The 19,102-nt window shown below is 35.2% G+C and overlaps 1 long non-coding RNA gene across 1 annotated transcript in view; it reads left to right on the top strand.

Annotated features, from left to right (window-relative positions):
- The first annotated feature begins 5,512 nt into the window (after window positions 1-5,512).
- The window catches only part of LOC141572127 (uncharacterized), a 186,169-nt gene continuing 172,579 nt past the window's right edge, over window positions 5,513-19,102 (top strand). Inside the window, exons 1-2 of the long non-coding RNA XR_012497294.1 lie at window positions 5,513-5,598; window positions 15,448-15,546. This is a non-coding gene — a long non-coding RNA (uncharacterized LOC141572127). The remainder of the gene's footprint in view (window positions 5,599-15,447; window positions 15,547-19,102) is intronic.

Genomic DNA, 19,102 nt, shown 5'->3' with positions numbered 1-19,102 from the left:
CAGGTTGATTGTTCTGTAATTTAGTTGTAATTTTAATGTGTTCGTGGAAGGAAGCAGGCAGTGTTTCTACTCCACCATCTTGGATCTCTCTCTCCTTATAGGTTTTCTATCTGGATGACTTATCTATTGACTTAAGTGGGGTATTAAAGTCATCTACTATTATTGGATTACTATCTATTTCTCCATTTGTGTATATATTAATATTTGCTTTATATATTTAGGTGCCTTTATATTGGGTGCATAAATAATTACAAATGTTATATCCTCTTGTTAGATTGAACCATTTATCATTATGTAGTACCCTTCTTTGTATCTCTTATTATAGTCTCTGTTTTAAAATCTATTTTGTATGATATAAGTATAGTTATCCCACATTTCTTTTGGTTTCCATTAACATGCACGGAGTATCTTTTTTCATCTCTTTACTTTCAGTCTGTGTGTGTCCTTACATCTGAATTGAGTCTCTGGTAGGCAGGAAATAGATGAGTCTTAGTTTTTCTTTAATCCATTTAGCCACTCTGTCTTTTGATTGGAGAATTGAGTCCATTTGCATTTAAATTAATTATTGATAGGGATGTACTTATTGACATTTTGGTAATTGTTGTCTGGCTATTTTATAGTTTCTCTTTCTTTCTTCTTCCTTTACTCTTTTCCTTTGGTTTGATAATTTCTTTTACTGGTATGCTTGGATTCCTGTCACTTCATCTTTTATGTATCAGTTATAGGATTTTGCTTTGTGGTCATTGTGATGCTCCCACATGACATCTTACATTTATAAAAATCTACTTAAAGTTTATAACAAGTTTGATTGCATTCTAAAGCTCTACATTTTTACTCTCATACCCCACCCTGTTTTATGTTTTTGATGTCATATTTCAGGTCTTTTTATTATGTGTATTCTTTAACAAATTGTTATAATTCTAGTTATTTTTACTACTTTTGTCTTTTAACCTTAATATTGGCTTTATACATGATTGATTCACTACTTTTACTATACATTTGCTTTTCCATGACATTTATTATTTCATATATTTTCTTGTTACTAATTAACACTTTTTTCTTTCAGCTTAAAGAAGTCTGTTTAACATTTCATGTAAGGCTGGTTAAGTAATAATGAACCTTTAACTTTTGCTTGTCTGGATAACTCTTTATCTGTTCTTCAGTTCTGAATGACAACTTTGATGGGTAATTATTTAGTTGGAATTATTTTTTTCTTCCAGCACTTTTATTATATCATGCCACTCTGTTCTGGCCTGCACTGTTTCTGCTGAAAAAATCTGTTGATAGGCTTATCGGGCTTCCCTTATATAAAAAGTTCTTTTCTCTCGCTGTTTTTAAGATTCTCTTCTTGTCTTTAACTTTTGATATTTTAATTATAATGTGTCTTGTTGTGGATCATTTCAGGTTCTTCATTTTGGAACTCTCTGAGCTTCCTGGATATAGATGTCTGTTTCTTTCCCCAGGTTAGGGAAGTTTTCAGATATCATTGTTTTTCAAATAATTTTTGTTACCCCCTTCCTCTTCTTTTGAGACCCCTATAATACAAATGTTATTCTACTTTTCCTGTATGTCTCTCAAGCTATCTTCTCTTTTTCTTATTTATTTACTTATTTTTTGCTGGTCTGATGGGTTGGGTGACTTCCACTGCTTTGTCTTCAAGTTTACTGATCCTTTCTTTGCTTTATCTAATCTGCTGTTGAATCTTTCTAGTGTATTTTCAGTTCAGTTATTGTATTCTGCAGCTCTGACTTCTGTTTTGTACCTTTTTATATTTCTGACTCTTTGTTGAAATTCTCACTGTGTTCATTTATTCTTCTCTTGGGTTTTGTGAGCATTTTTATGACCATTTTTTAAAAACTCTCTTACAGGTAAATTACTAATCTTTGTTTCATTAAGGGTCCCCCCCCGGGGGTTCTATCCTGTTCCTTTTGGGGGGACATATTCCTTTCTTTCTTCATTTTGTTTGACTCTCTATGTTGATTGGTATGCTTTAGATGAAACAACCACCTGTCACACTCTTGAAGCGTTGTCTTCGTGTAGGAGATGAATCTTGTCATTCAGCCCTGTGCTAGCTCTTTGTTGTCTTGCAAACCTTTGCAATTGTCCAAGCAACCTATTTTATATTTAATAACTGCCATAGTTGAGGGTGTGTCAAAATCTGTTAGTATTTCAAAGGGGACGATCTCAGTCAGCACCTAGATTGAAGCTGATTGCAAGCCAGACCCTCAGGCAGCATCTTTTAAAGTATGCAAATATATAAAGTTCTGTGGGACTGCAAGCGTAAGTTCCACTGGCCAGTAGAGCCAGGAGATCTGGAAGTGTTTCCTGGGTGGCAGTCACAGAAAAAGGGGCTCTAGACAAGTGTATGTTCTCTTTTCTGGGAGATACCGGTGAGCTATAGTGATGCAGAGGGAAAGCACAAAGATGGTGTACATTGACCAGTTTCCTGAGACTAGCTCCTAAGGCCTTGTGTGTGCCAATCCTGAAGCTTTCCCCTCAGACTGAAGCTCCAGGACAGGTAAATAGACCTCTCTCATAGAAAGACTGGGGATGTTTCAGTCTGTTTTCTTTACAGTGCCCTGGGTGGAAGACTGTCCAGAACCTTCTCTCTGAATGTTATACTTCTGTGGGATTCAGGAATACAAGCCCCCACAACCACCAGAACCAGGTGGTCAGGGGGTGTCCCCTGGGTGGCAGTGCAAAAATAGGGCACCAGACATAAAAACCAGAGTATCAGACACATGTACGTGTTCCCCTCCAGGCAATAGTGGTGCTCTGGGGCATGGTAGAGGGAAAGCACAAAGATATTGCCCATTCTCTGAGGTCTATGGAAAGGGTTGCAGTCAGTTGTCAAATTTGTGCTTAATTAGAAGTCTGCTTCTCAGGCTGGATCTATGATGATTAGCTAATAGGCCTCTTTCATGGAGAGACTGAGTTCATTGGTCTGTTGACTCTTGCTGTGCCCTGAGGCTGGTAGCTGTTTAAGAACTCTTTTTTCCATTGGTTACAGTCCTATGGGACCTTGTGAGCATAAGCCCCACTGGCCACCAGAGCCAGGTCATGTAGAGGTGTCCCCTAGCAGCAGTAGCAAAATCAGGGAACCAGACAAGGGTATAAGCTTCTTTCTCAGAGATACTGGTGAGCTAGAGTGAGGCAGAAGAACACAAAGGTAGAATCACTGGCCTCTGTTCCCTGAGAACACTTTCCTAGGCCTCTACATATGTGTCAAACCAGAAGCCTGCCCCTCAAGTCAAAGCTCCTGGACCAGCAAATAGGCTTCTTTCACAGAAAGATGAAGGCTGTGTTTTAATCTTCTGTCTGTGCAATGCCCGAGGTGGTAGCCTGCTAGGAACCGTCTCTTTGATTGTTACAGTCCCATGGAACCCACGAATGCAAGTCCCCTGCCCTTCAGAGCTAGGCAATCAAGTCCCATGGTTGATAGTTAAACAAATCAGGGTACCAAAGATGTGTAAAAACTCAGGGTTTGAGTTCCCTCTAGATTGTGGGTTGCCACACTGGAGATAGGGTTTATAGTGAAATTGTGTCCCATCTTCTCCTACCCTTTTCAATGTCGTTTTCTTCTCATTTGCCTGATGTGTAGTTGTTTCTTAGCTAGCAATCTTTTGTTTTTGTTTCATTTTATTTTGTTTTGTTTTCCAAGAGGAAATTGTTCCATATGTAGCTATAGACTCAATGCATCCATGGGAGGAGATGAGTTCAGGATCTTCCTACTGCTATCTTGAACTGGAAACTATTCTTGTCTTTTTAAAAACAAGTATTTATATCAAACAATTTAAAACTAACAGAAATGTTGCAAGAATAGCACAAAACTGTGTGTGTGTGTGTGTGTGTGTGTGTGTGTATATATATATATGTATATATATGTATATATATATATACATATATTTTCTTCCTGATTATTCTAATAATGTCTTTATAGAAGAAGCATCCAAGCCAAGATCAGGTGTTGCACCAGTTGTCATGTTGCTCAGTTTTCCTTGAATCTGAATCAGTTCTTCAGTCTTTGTTTAAAACTTTACATCTTCCTCTTTTTTTTTTCCCTTTTCTGAGAGGTAACTAGTATTCTTAAGTTGGTATGATTAATTTCTCTTATGTTTTTGTACTTTCACTGATTATACATGTATCTATAAATAATACTGTTTTATATTTTTAAACAAATACAAGGACTAATGTCTAATTCTTTTGTCTGTTGTGTCTATTGACTCCCATTGTTTTGGGATTGATTCCTTTTTGTCTTTTTTAAAAAAAATTAACTCATTTTTAGTGATTTAAAAAAATGTTTATGTTAGAGACACTTAAAGTTATCACTGGCTAGTAACCAATTTTTATATAAACTTCCTTTTGGGCTTGGAAGTTTCAAGATCATTCAGATGTTGTAAATTTGAAATCCCAGTCAATGAGAGCACAAATCATGATTATAAATTCTTTTGGAGACCATTTTATTTTTTCTTTTCAAAGCTCATGCTATGACAGAAAAGCTTCCTTGTTATCTTGTTCTGCTAGAGGGTGAATTTTATCTAGTTTACCCTTTCACTGAGGCTACAGAACTCCCCAGCTTTTTAATTTATGTATGTGGAGGGAGGGCATGAGAAGGGGCTCACAGTTTTTAATTTCTGCTTGCACCAAGGGCTCAAAGTCTTATCCGTGGTTACCATATGGGTTTAAACATTCAAGTGCCTTCCTCATCCAACCCCTCCCCACTCAAAACAGGGTCATATTGTGTGCTCCTGGCTCTGATATTCAGTTCCTTCTTTATTTCTACCACCTAAGTATTTCCCTGTCTTTTTTGTAAGCTAAAATATGTATTAAAATATATATATATTTTTGCACTTTAACCAGCATTACTAGGTGTTTGTAATGGAAGAGACGATATTTTCATGTTGTCTAGTCTGCCTGTATTAGGGGTTGATTTTGTTCAAGCTCAAGTAACAGAAACCTTAGATAGTGCTTTACCCAAATAAGAATTTATTTTCTTACCTACTAAGAAGTTCAGAGGTAAGCAGTTTTCTGTGTTTTCATTTTTCTATTCTTAGCATGTAGCTTTCATCTTCATGTCTCAAGATGGCTTTTGTACTTCTAGGCAACACATATGTCTTCAAAGCAGATAAAGGATGAAAGGTGAAGGTAAAAGATGTATGCCAACTGAGTCTGCTTTCTTTCTTTTTTTAAAATCAACAGAATAGCTTTTTCATAAGTCCCACCAAGCAAACTTTTATTTACATCTCATTGACCAGACCTGGATCATTTGGTATCCCATACATGCAATAGAGTTTGGTAAATGCAATGTGCCTGGTTAAAAAATATTCATATTTTTCAACAAGGTGCATTGTCATCCTGAATGAAATGGGGGTATTGTTAGCAAAGAAGAAGGGGAGAACAGTTATAAAACAATTATCAATATCTGCCATGTTACTGACGGGCAGGAACTGAAAGTCTCCTTTGCTCCTTCTACTGTATTGCAACTTCCTTTCAGTTTTTAGACTGATGAACAGGGCTGACAACGTAAGTGCAGGGCTCAGTGCAAAATGAAAGTATGAGCCCCTTGTTGACGAAGCAGGGGAAAAACACCATTAAAAGGTACTAAAAAATAAAAAACTTTTCCTTTGTTTTGTGTTCTCTCAACTTTTATAGTGTTTTTTTATTTGCTACTTAGTGTCATTCTAAGCAAAGAAAAATAAAAAATTTAAGTTATTAGCATGAATTTTACCATACATCTTCAGATATTACAATGCCAGTTTTAAAATGCAAATATAAGAGCATATAACATGAACGTATAATCACTGAAATTATACAATTTATATTTCATAGTGTGTACATGCATCTGTATTTTGTTCTTACCAAAATAGTGAAATGCTGCTTAAGTTTAACTCAATTTTAAAAATTTCATTTCTTGATATATATACATTCTACCAACATTTTCTACTTTTGGCTTACTGATGAATAAGGGAGTACTGAAAGGAAGAGGAACTATGGGTTGCCTTTTCCTTCTATTATCATTTTTGGTGTAAGTGGTTGGCAGCTTCCACATACATTTACCTTGTGCTCTTGTTGGTGTGCTGGGATTCTTTATTTGTAGTGTATTATGAACACTATGTGAGTGGGGCAGCAAGGACCAACAGTGAACATGCATATCTGAAAGTGCTGATATGAAAAGATCTCCAACATATTCATAAAAAATGCAAGGTGCAAAACAGTCTGGGTCTTTTTGCATAAACAGAGAAAGAATCTCTGTTTTATATATATATAATATGCATAACTTTTTATGTAAAAATATTTTTAAGAAGCCACAATGGTTTTCAGTAGGGAAACGATACAGTGGAGTAAAGAGATGGAAGTGTTGGAGGTTTTCAGTTTTAATTTTGTATCTTCCTTTATTGCATGGATTTTCAATCTGTGTGTGTGTGTGTGTGAGTGTGTGTGTGTAGTGTTGAAAAATGTATACACATTTTAAGAAAGGAAAAAACTTATTAAAATTTTAATAATATATACCGATAACAAAAGATGAATACAAGTCACGTTTAACTTCAATTACAAGAGGTGCTCAAAGTGGTTACCATCAGCATAATTTTCATACAGTTTTTTCCTTTCTTAAAATTTGTATATGTTTTTTTGGCACCCTCTGTATGTATGTGTACACACACACAGACACACACACATACATATGACATTTCTTTCATACTTTTATTTTTTTGGATTTTAGAGTAACAATTTTATTGATTTAATAAATATAATGCATAATCATTAAAAATGTTCAAGCAGTATAGAAATGGATGAGGAAGAAAGCAACCCAAGAACTACCACCCAGAAATAGCCAGTGTTAACATTTGGTGAAGATCCCTTTCTATATAAATACAGATGAAGAATGCGTGAGAGAGATACAGAAAGAATGAGAAAAAAACAGAGAAAGAGAAAGTTATAAAAGGTATTAAATTAAATGTACTTGAATTTAACAGAAACAAAAAACTGTTGTTTTTTGAACAGCTAAATGAATAGCTAAATCTCATATTATTTCTTCTCCACAAGAGGTATTAGATCTTAAAATACCCCTTTTGGAGTCATTGGAGTCATTTTGGGTGAGATTTTCCCTCACCTCCTTTTTCTAAACTACCTGTTTCAATCTTAAACATAATCTATTAACATTATATTAAAGATGAGATAACTAATTTTTTTAACCTTTCCTTTTTCTCCCTATGAACTTACATTGCTTTTATTACTTTTAATATTTAAAATGAAAATATTTTCAGTAGGAAGTTAAACAGAGAGTCAGCATTAATGCCCAGTGTTATTGGAGAACGTAGGAAAACAAACACTCTCATACACTGTTAGAGGACGCATACACTGATAAACACATTTGGAATTGTAATTTGCATTTTATAAAAATTTTAAATATATAAGCTCTTTGACCCAGCAATTCTTCTTGTAGAACATATCCAAAGGCATGTTTGTACAAAGATAAGAATACAAAGATATTTTTTGCAACACTAATTTTAGTACTAAAAATCTGGAAATAAATGTTAATCAGTAAAGAAATTGTTTTATGATGTATAGTGCATTCATAATGTAGACTATTATACAATTGTTAAATATGGAGACAAATATGTACTAAAATGGAAAAAAATCTCTAAATTATATTGTTAAAGTAAAAAAAAAAGCTGGTCATATAACATACCTATAGTCTGATTTCATTTATTTATTATAAAGAATATATGTATACATATTCATACACCCACATTGGTGCAGAATGGTACATACGAGTATAAAGGAGACAAAGAAAGGAAAGGGGCTGGGAGGATAAGGAGGAAGTTTCACATGTATACTTAAAAACAGTTTTAGTGTTTTACAAAAGGAATGCATACATTGTATAAAAGAGAGGGAGAAAAACTTCAGTCTATTCTCAAAAATTTAATACGTGAGAGAAAGGAATCTAATTTTGTCTAGTATTTCATGTTTAAGGATTAATATAATGATTAAATTTGCATTACATTTCAAATAAAAAACCAAACAAACCAGCTTTTGACACAATCCACGTGACTTGCCATAGATACTAGCCAATAAGCTCAAATTTTTCCTCACCTTGAAATGATATAATTTCTTTCTTATTTATGCTTATGCTCTGGGAATAATTTAGTTCACCACACCCTTTGATCCTGAGTAAAAGTGCTAGGTTACTGGCAATGTTATTCTTTTTCAATGTGTTTCTAGAAATATCTTGCCCTGTATGCTTATATTTTCACTGGGAGGCCTGAATCCACTTCGAAATAAAGCTTGATTATAGTTTTATTTTATACTTTAGTTAGTCATATTACTTTGTGACTTGGGATGAAGACTAGAAGGAAGAATAAAATAATAGGTTGGCCTATATTGCTGTAATTTAGGTTAATGTTACACTAGCAATAAGCTTCCTGTATTGAAAGGTACATATCAGTTATCTACTGATGTTTTCAGGTATGGGACTAAGGAGACAATATCACCAAATGAAGTGGTATGAGTTTAAACTCTTAAATTCCCAAGGGAAATTTCAAAAGGACCCATTTATCTGTTGGTTACCAATCAGATCAACTAACAAACAACTACTATGGGCAATCCCTATGGTAAATTCGATGGAGGACCATCAACCAATATAAGGTTGTCCCTTCTGTTACAGGACAAGCACAATGAAGGTATTATGGAAAGTCAAATCTCAGAAAGTCTACCCTTGAAGACATTCAAGTGGTTGCTGGTAGAGTTAAAGATATCTGAAGTCTTGCAAAGAAGCACAAGACATGATCCTTGTGCTCTGAGGCCTGTAATTTTGTTTTATTCACATGAAAGAAAACAGCTGTGGGGCTGTGTGCCAGGTATTAATTGAGTAGAACAGATAAGTGCTATAGAAAGTCACAGAAAGGACACATTATTACTCCATTACTCATGGAGTAGTCAGGTAAATCTTATAGCATGAGACATGAGACATTTAATGATGTCTAGAAAGCAATTGGAAATATGTAATTAAAACTTGGGTGGGAATACTGTGTTAATAATACAGATTTTGGAGTCAATTACATAGATGTGATAGGTAAGCTTTCCAGGAGATACAGAAAGTGAGAAGGAAAAGATTAAAACCTGTCTTATTATTGTAAGACACTATGAAAATAAGAACAGACATTAAAAAATAATTTAAATGCAGTCATTAAAATAAAAATCTTGTGGACTGATCATTAGCTTATTCGATACAAGTGAAGAAATTTTGATAAACGGAAGACAGTTCTGAGGAAATTATAGAGAAGAAAGCATGGAGAACTAGGAAATGAAAACTATGACTTAAGAAAAATGAGGATAGAGTGAGAGAGAAAGTTCAATATTACCCAACAAGATTTCCAAAAAGCAAGATAAGAAAGAAGGAGCGAGACAAATTTGATGAGGTAATGGTTGATAATTTTCCAGAATAGATGAAATAATGTCTTAAAGTCAATAATCAGGAGTCTCAAGCAGAATAAATAAAAAGAAGTATACCCTAGGCACATTGCAGTGAAATTGTACTGCAAAGACAAAGATAAAATCTAGAAAGGAATAAAATAAAAAGACAGGTTACCTACAAATAAATAACAATTAGGTCAGCAATAGAGCAGTAACGGAGTTCTCAAGAACAATAGTAGAAGTTAGAAGTTAATTAAACAGTATCTTCAAAGAGATGAGGAAAAAACACCAAACTTAGAATTTAACATGCAACTAAACTGTCCCTTAGGATTGTCAAAAATGGCACTTTACAGACAAAGACTGAAAAAATTTACCTCTTACAGACTGTCATTGAAAGACTAAAATTTTCACATCAATACTATACGTTGTTTAAAAATTATTTGTATTATACATGTATTAATATGTATTATATACATATACATACATAGTACATGTAAGTGGTAAAATTATAAAAGCTAACATGAGAAAAATAAAAATGAAAACAAGCATGAGAATGAGAAACACCTAATTCAAAATAGTGATTATCTGTGGGAAAAGGGAAAATTATGGATTTGGAGCTTCATTTGTATTACTTAAGCTAGTGTACATGGACATTCATTATATTATTTTTTAGACTTTTTGTCTTCTTAAAATATATTTTAAAGGGGAAGAGAGAGTTTTAAGCAAAAGAATGATTTATAATATCAAGTACTGTGCCAGAAAATGAGAACAGGAAATTCCACAGATTTGGATACTGAAAGGCCACTAAATATGCCCAGAGAATTGTTTTTCTAAAGGAGAGAATTGAAACATCCTTTCCAGCTTGCCTACATCTGCTCCTATCACTCCTTCTCTTCTGTTAAAAAGAAAATAAATGTCCTTCTGCCCATCAAAGATCAGTCCTTTCCCTGTATGTTCTGGATTCTACGTCTCCTACCTTTTTAGGACACATATACTCATATTTATCCCTTTTCTTTCCTATATATTTTTTCTCCCTTTCTACAAGTTCCTTACCAGCATTACCATGCTTAAGTCTCTCCTATTTTCAAACTCCTCTTCCCCCAAATTGCTACATCACCAAATACTGCCTCTATTCACCCTCAACCCTATTCCAATCACTACCTCTTTTATCTTCTTCCCATGCCAGTCAAGCATCTTAAAAGAAATATCTCCAATAAGTGTCTCATTGTCTGTACTTCCCATTTGCCTCTGAAACCACTCGAATGTAGTTTCCCTCACTCCCCCAAAATTATTCTCCCTAAGGTCACCAGTGATTTCTGTTTTGGTTTTTAACATTGTTATTCTGCACCACTTGTTCCTCATCCATTATCTTAATAAATGCAGTATCTATACAGCATTTACCATATGTCAGGTGCTGTATTAAGTATTAATACTTTATGTGTGTTAATTTCTTCTTGAAACCTCTCTTCCTTTGACTTCCATGACATGGCACCACTCTGATTTTCTTTCTATTTCAAGTAGATATTCTGGTTTCTTTGCTTATCCTTATTGCTGCAGACTTTAATATATGAAGTTTCTCAAGACATCATCCTTATTCCTCTACTTTTCTCACAGATAATTGACCCCTCCTCAAGGGGGGGTTCTCCATAGCTGAGATATCCCTCCCGATTCTCAACTGCCACATGCAGGTGTAGGGCCAGCCCATCTCACACCTCTGCCCCTCCTACCAGTCTTAGCATGGCTTCCTCTTTAAATCCTAGTTAAAGGATTTCTGTTCAGCTAGTCTTCAGATGGTTCTCCAGGTTGATTGTTCTATAATTTAGTTGTAATTTTAATGTAGTCATGGGAGGAGGCAAGCACAGCATTTATCTACTTTGGCATCTTGACCCCTTTGTTTAGTTCTTTTTTTGGAGCTTTGTTCTTTTATTTGAGACATGTTTCTTTGTCTCCCTATTTTGGCTGCCTCCCTGTCTTTGTTTTTATGTATTAGGTAGAGCTATTATGTCTCTTGGTCTTAGTAGCATGGCCTTATGTAGTGGTGTCCTGTAGGGCCCAGTGGCACAGTTTCCCTGGTCACCCAAGCTGGGCGCTGCAGGTGTGTCCCTTGTGTGGGTTGTGTGTGTCCTCCTGTTGTAGTAGAGCCTTGGTTGCTGTTTGCACATCAATGGGGGTTGACCCTCAAGCTGATTCATTGTAAGGACTGGCCGTGACTACAGTGGAGGAGTTCTTGTGCATGGGCTGACCCTATGGGATAGGATTTGCTTTAGCAGGGCTCTGGTGCTTGCCCAGTCTGCCCTTTGGGGGTGTCATCCACAGAGTTGGCAGGGTCGTGCTCTGGATCAGTCTTAAGCTGGCCACTGGGCTTGCTGACCCCAGGACTTCCTGGGAAGGGTCCTGATGCAGGCCAAGTTCAGTCTATGCCCTGCCTGGGGCCACCTGGCACAAAGCAATCCATAGATGACCACTACTGCAGTGGAGTTGGAGGTTCCTGGGAGAGGCCAGTCCTTGAACTGAGGCTGGCTGCCACCAATGCTGAGTGTCGGGTTGCTCAGCAAGAGGTATGGGGCATGCCCAAGACAGATGCTGCTTATCTGAAGTTTGTGAACCTTTGAGAGATTTCAGGAACATCCACAGTATGCGCCAAGTCAGGCCATTTATATCAAAAAGTCACTGGAAGTGGTTTGGCTAGGTCCACAAGTTGGATTAGACAGGATCTCATGGAATCACCAGGGCAGGGGAATGGTGTTAGCTAGGTTGATGGAGACTCAGATATGGTGCCCACCTAAGTCTGCACGGTGGGAGAGGGGGAGAGTTTAGCAAAGGAAAAATGGCTCTGCCAGCATTTCTGTCCAGGAGAAAGCTGGCCCTCCAGGCTTTGCCTTGAAATCAGACTGTTCAGTTCTTCCTAGTATGTCCTGGTGCCTTTCAAGTTGCTGCCTCAGTGCTGGTGCTCAGAGCAAGTGAGTCCATCAGTGAGTAAGTTTGTGCACAGGCCCTTTGAGAGGAGTGCTTAGGACTCCAGCCACACTCCATCTCCCTCAGCCACATCTCTACTGGTTTTCAAAGCCAGAAGTTGTGGGGAATTCTCTTACCAGCACTGGAATCCTGGGCTGGGGAGCCTGGTGTGGGGCTGAGAACCCTCGCTCCTCAGGGGTGACATCCTTAACCAAGATATCCCTTCCAATTTTTAACAGTCATATGTGGGTATGGGACCGGCCTATTCTTTGTGTCTCCCCCTCCTACAGGCTTGACATGGCTTCTTCTGTATCTTCTTAGTTACAGAACTTTCTGTTCAGCTAAACTTCAGGTGGTTTTCAATGATGGTGGTTCTGTAATTTAGTTATAATTTTGATGTGGTAGTGAGAGGACAGGCACAATGTTTACCTACTGTACCACCTTGATGGGAAATCCCTAAATTAAACTACCTTAAACAATTTTTTTTTTTCTTAAGTCACATATAGCTAATGCTTTGTCTTTAATTAGGACAAAGGCTGCCCCTACTTGCTACAAACTATGAACATACTGGGGAAATCATGTAAGAAACAACATGATTCCCTCAGTATAATCATATTATTTCCTTTAACAGTAGCATATGATCCAACAAGAAAAAAATGCATTGCTGCACAACAGACGGGATGGTTCATAATTAGCGCTGTTTTGAGGAACTGGGTTCCCCTAAGACCAATCAGTGAATGAGAAACCTAGCTTTGTCCCTTGCTAGTTGTGTGGTCATGGGCTCATAACTTTTCTGAGCCTCAGTTTTTTAATCTGTAAAACCAGGTTATTAACAGTGATTACTTCATGTGGTTGCTGGGGGATTAAGTGAGATAATGCATGTAAATGCCTAGCACATACTCAATAAAAGTACCAATTAGTCTTTAAAAAAATATACCTTGACAGCAACCTCCGAAGTCTGAGCCCAAACCATCTATTGGGTGGACTATTGAAATACTCTCCCAATTGGTCCTAATTGTTCTCCCTGCATTCACATTCATCTCTTTCCATTTCATTTCCCCATAGGAGCCAGAGTATTTTAAAACCACATTTTTCATCATATATCTCTCCCTATTTAATACTTCAAATACACCTGTGATAAAATGATAAATTCTGAATCCTTAATATTAGCTTACTCTTTCACAAAGCCCTGATTATACCTTCCTAAGCTCATCTAGTACTACTGTCTCCCTTACAACTATAGCCCCACTGCTCTTTCACTTCTTTGGGCAACAAGCCTTTTCCCACCTCAGGACCTTCACACATACTGTTCCCTCTGTCTTAAATCCCTGTTGCTATTTAATCTTTAGAAGCTGACTCACACACCACTTCCTTGGGGAGTCCCTTCCTGAACTCCCTACTAAATTAAGGATTCTCTTCTAAAGTCCTTCATAGCTCTAAACACAATTAATAATTTCATTAATTTATATAATGATTTGTTCAATAACTAATTCCCCATAGTCTATGAACTTAAAAAGGACAGGGATCATATCTGCCTTTTAAAAATGCTGTATATGTGCCTAGCACATAGCAGGCACTAAATACTTAATTTTGAACAAATGAGTGAGTAAGACAAGGTATATGGAAGCATTTAGTACAGTGCCTGACAAGTAGGCAATACTCAAGTTGATTTTCCTATTTTATTTTAAACATGTATTGTAGACACTGGTCTTTCATTTCATGGAATGCTATTAAGTTTAAAAAATTATTTTAAGTCTTTTGGGTGGCTGCTGTCATTCCACTAGATGTCAGGCTAACCTAACAAATTAATTGCTATAAAATTGTAGTACTGTTTATGATTCCAGTATACAGTTGAGCTGTTAGATAATTCCCATATTTTTAATTTAATGGAAAGAGTTAATTTTTTTACATACCTTTGAAATAAAGATTGTGGATGCTCCGTGATTGTGTATTGAGTACTGAGGATATAATTCTATTTTGCTGTAGAAGGTTTTAGGGATTTTGGTTTCTTCATGAAAGAATCGAACTCTATCAACAAAAAAATATTTATGAAATATAATAATAAGGTAATAATACCTGCTAATATTTATTTAGCACTAACTACATGCCAGACACTTTGTCAAGTGCTTAACTGTTTGATCTCATGTAGTCTCAATTAATTAATGTTAGGACAGCAACAAAAAGTGTCTTAATTAATAAAATAATCCTGTGAGATAAATAATATTACTAACCCCATTTCAAAAACTGGAGTTTAAAGTGGTTAAGTCACTGTTCTTAAAAACTCTAAAATAGCATAGCGTGTCATAATTACCAATTTATAATAATAAATATAAAAAATAGAGATATTTTAGTAATGGACGACTTGTTAACATTTATTGCCACTTAGAACTCAGGATTTTGTTTATGTGACAGATAAATAAATGATGTTGTTTAGTAGAAGGGATTAGGATGGTAGTGGAAAGAGCATAAATTTGGAATGCAAAAGACCTTGATTTGCATCTCAGTATCACCACTTCCCAGCTTTAGTCTGACTTTGAGCAAGTTATTTCATGTCTTTGAGCCTCAGTGCCCTTATAACAAAATGCCTGCCATACAGTGCTGAAGTGATTGACTATTACAGTGACTGGCATGTGATAAGTTATAGTTCAGTAAATCATAGTTTTTATTATTTTTTAATAAATATCTCAATCTAAGAAAAACAGATATTATTTTGTGTATACTGTGGGTAAAAATATTTTGGTTATGGTAGATGAATATCAAAATAGAAATGTCAAGTTCATAACTGAAGAACTTAAAATTTATCTGTGTATAGTTTACATACAAAGATTAATTAATTAAGTTTCACCGTTGTTGGGAATATTTCCACTGAGTAGCTAAGAACTAAGATCATATGTCTTGTACTCAGTCAACATTTTTCAAGTACTTTTGATATTTGGGTATGATAATAAAGAAGGTAGAGAGAGATGAGATTTACTATCTTCTTTCCACGTTTATTACTACTTACCATTTATCAATGCTATGCATTACTTCTTTCTTTACATTCCTTTAATAGACTCCAAAATCATTTCTCTTTTTCAGTGTCCTATACACAAGTTTGAAAGACGAATACTCCTAAAAGTGCAGGTCAAATGATATCACAACTTGCTCAAGCATCTGCAGTTTCCATTGCCTTCCAAAGTAAGTATACACTAATCTTGTAGAAGATTTCCCCTGTTTTTACTATGTGATATGGACCTGTATCTATCCAAGGCTGGATCAAGATATGTGGGCACAAAAACTAATGTCTCTAAATCAAGTTAATATGTAAAAAATATTTCTAAATTTATTTAATGGGGCTAGAGTGAAATCTGTTTTTCTTTTATCCTTTAAGACATTTTTAAAATTCAGGAAAATACAAAAAATAGTATGATAACAATCGTATTCTTTTAATATAGAATTAACCATTATTAACTTTTTATCCTATCTAGAACTTTTTTTAAAAGGGCTGAAACATTGCTTTTTAAGTTTAAGCCCTAAGAAACTAGGCCAAAACCCCTAGTCCCATTCACCCTTCTACCCCCGCTGGAGCTTCCTCTATAAAGAATTTAATGTCTCCTGCCCAAACAATTTTAAAAATAGTTTTATTTATTTATCTGTGTTTACAAACAAGTATAGTATATTTTGTATGGTTTTAATTTATGCACCTGATATCATGCTGTACCTATCTTCAGTTTTCCTTACTCAATATTAAATATCTGAAATCTGTTTAACATAGATTAGGGATAGATAGTTATAATCTGTTTCTTTTAGCTGTTACATAGGCCCATCTCATGAATACACCACATTTTATTTGCCAAGTCCCCTACTGCTGGACACTTAGATTGTTTCCTGTTTTCACTCTTAAAAACCGTGCTGTAGTGAATGTCTTCACATATACTGGAACATAAATGTAAGAGTTTCTCTAAGGGATCTACTTATACATGTGTGCATATTATTTTATTTTACTAAATAAAACCAAATTGCTGTCAGCAGAAAGTCCCTATTTCCTTCCATTTTCACCAAAACTTGATAGATATTATTATCATTGGGTAGAAATAGTATCTTCTTGTTTTTTAAATCTGCATTTATCTGTTTACCATCAAGATTGAGACCCTTTTCTTATGGTGATTGAACTTTTAATTTTCCTTCTCTGTAAATTGACTATTTCTGTTCTTTGCCCATTTTTTGATTGTTGTTGTGTTGTTAATATGGTGAATTGCATCGATAGGGTTACTTTTTTTAAAATTATTATTAGCTTGTTCATTTCATTTGGAACTCAGGTATAGAATTCAGTTAATAATTCTCCTAAATTGATGATACACTATCATTTAGTCCATTGCTCTTTTATTGTACCATTTTACTTATTTTAATTGTTGCTATCCACAACCCTGTTCTATTTCTCCTATCCATAAAAGCTTTTCCTTTAATGTGTTTGATATGTGTCCTGGTAAAATGAAGTATTATTTTTGTGTGTGTCTATGTGTTAATTTATATAAATGGTGTTGTCTTATAGACATTACTTTGTTTCAACATTTTTCATTCAACACTACATGTTTAAGCTCTATTTTATTGCTATATATATATATCTACTGTATTGTTTCTAACTGTAGTATAGTATTTCAGATTATGTACCTATTGCATTTAATTATCTATTTTCCTAGTGGTGGAGACCTAAAGTAACTTTCAACCTTCTGCACTACAAAATAACACTGTGATAACTATTGTCATATAAGTTGCCTTTTGACTTGTGTGCTAGTTTCTTTGATATTTATACCCAGGTGTGTGATTGTTAGAGCATGGGATAAGGTGTATATTGAATTCATTAAGTACCATCCGATTATTTTCCTTAATACTACGTCAGTACACTCCTGTCAGTAGAGGATGAGAAATCTTATTTCTCTGCTTTTTTACCTACAATTGGTATTACTGATTTTTAATTTTTTTTAATCTGATGGATGTTAAGGTGTATCCCAATGTTGTTGCAATTGGCATTTCTGATTCTAGCACATTTCTCTGATTTCTACATTTATTTACCAATGAGCTTCCCTTTAAATGAGTTGACTACTTATACCCTTTGCCTTTTACGCTTTTCTGTTGAGGTTGCCTATCTTTTTCTTATACATTTGCAGCTGTTCTTTATACGTGTCATATATTAATTTCTTAGCAGGTTTTAAATATTGCAAATATCTTCTCTGGTCTGTTAACTGTTAATTTTTGTGTGAACAGAAGTTCTCAATTTTGATGTATATAAACTGGAGGAGTTGGTGGGTTTTCTTCCAACACTTTAAATGCTCTTCTTGCTCGCATGGTTTCTGAAGAGAAATCTGCTGTAATTCTTATTCTTGTTCCTGGAGTTTTTGACTGTCAAGCTCAGCCGCCTGGAGCCTCTGGCAATCCATCACCTACAGCTTGTGTTCCTACTGGTACTGGCTTCAGGGGCAGGCTTCTGCTCCTTGTAAGCTGGGGTTCTCTGTTTGCCTTGTCCCTCCAGTTCTGGGGACAACAGCTTGTAGTGTGCACTTAATTATCCGAAAGATCTAAGAAGACTTGTTGACTTTCAGTTATTCAGTTTTTTTTCTTACTGTGAGGATGGGAGTGATGACTTCCAAAATCTTTACATATCAGATTGGCATTATTTATTTTTTATAAATTGACCTTGTGTCTAATAACTTTGTAGAACTCTCTTATTAGTTTTAATTAGTTGTCAATTCTTTTGGATTTTCTATGTCACCTGCAAATAATTACAGTTTTGTATTTTTCTTTCCAACTATTATATCTTCTATTTTTTTTTCTTACTGCATAGGAATCTTACTTTCCTCAGTGACTGCCAAAGCTCTATAAATCGTTTCTCAATGTAGTGACCATATAGATGAGAATAAATTATCTTCCAACCCTTTGAGATTTTTATAATCATATATGTATATATATATAATGATTTATAGATTCTTAAATGATTTATTTTCCTAGGAATTTAGAATTCTCCCTCTTTGTCTAATTTCTCATCCCTACTTGAAGATTTAATGCCCATTTTCTTTATTTTTTATTAGTTTCATGTGCACAAAACAAAGTAATAGTTGGACATTTATCATTTACATGTCCCTCACACTGTGTGAACCCCCTCCCCCATCCACTACCCCTCTGACATTGCACACAACCATTACATTTCCACTGTCTCTATTCCTAATGCTGTACTCCTAATGCTTCTTGTAACTATATACATATATATATATATATATATATATATATATATATATATATATACATGTTTATATATATATATATAAACTTGTAGTTGACATTCATTATTGTTCAGCTTCAGCTTCAGGTGTGCAGTGCAGTGATCAGGCATCTACATCATCCCTGAGGTGGTCTCCCTAACGAGACAAGTGTCTATTGGATACCCTACAAAATCTTTACAACATTATTGATTACATTCCCCAAATTAACTTTCATAACCCCGTGGCAATGTTGTGGTTACTGACTGTGCTTTCTAATCCCCTCACCTTCCCCCTTATCCCCCTTTTTAAAATTTTTAAATGATTAGGGTTTGGACATTAAGGTTCATAATACAAGGTTAATAAAGCTTTTTTTTGTTTTTGTTTTAAATAAAATTTTATTGGAGAATATTGGGGAACAGTGTATTTCTCCAGGGCCCATCAGCTCCAAGTCGTTGTTCTTCAATCTAGTGGAGGGCGCACGCAGCACAGCTCCAAAT

Source organism: Rhinolophus sinicus, linkage group LG06 (assembly GCF_036562045.2).
Source record: "Rhinolophus sinicus isolate RSC01 linkage group LG06, ASM3656204v1, whole genome shotgun sequence".
Lineage (NCBI taxonomy): Eukaryota > Metazoa > Chordata > Mammalia > Chiroptera > Rhinolophidae > Rhinolophus > Rhinolophus sinicus.
Note: the sequence above shows the minus strand (reverse complement) of the source record. Positions and strands in the feature narration are given on the sequence as shown.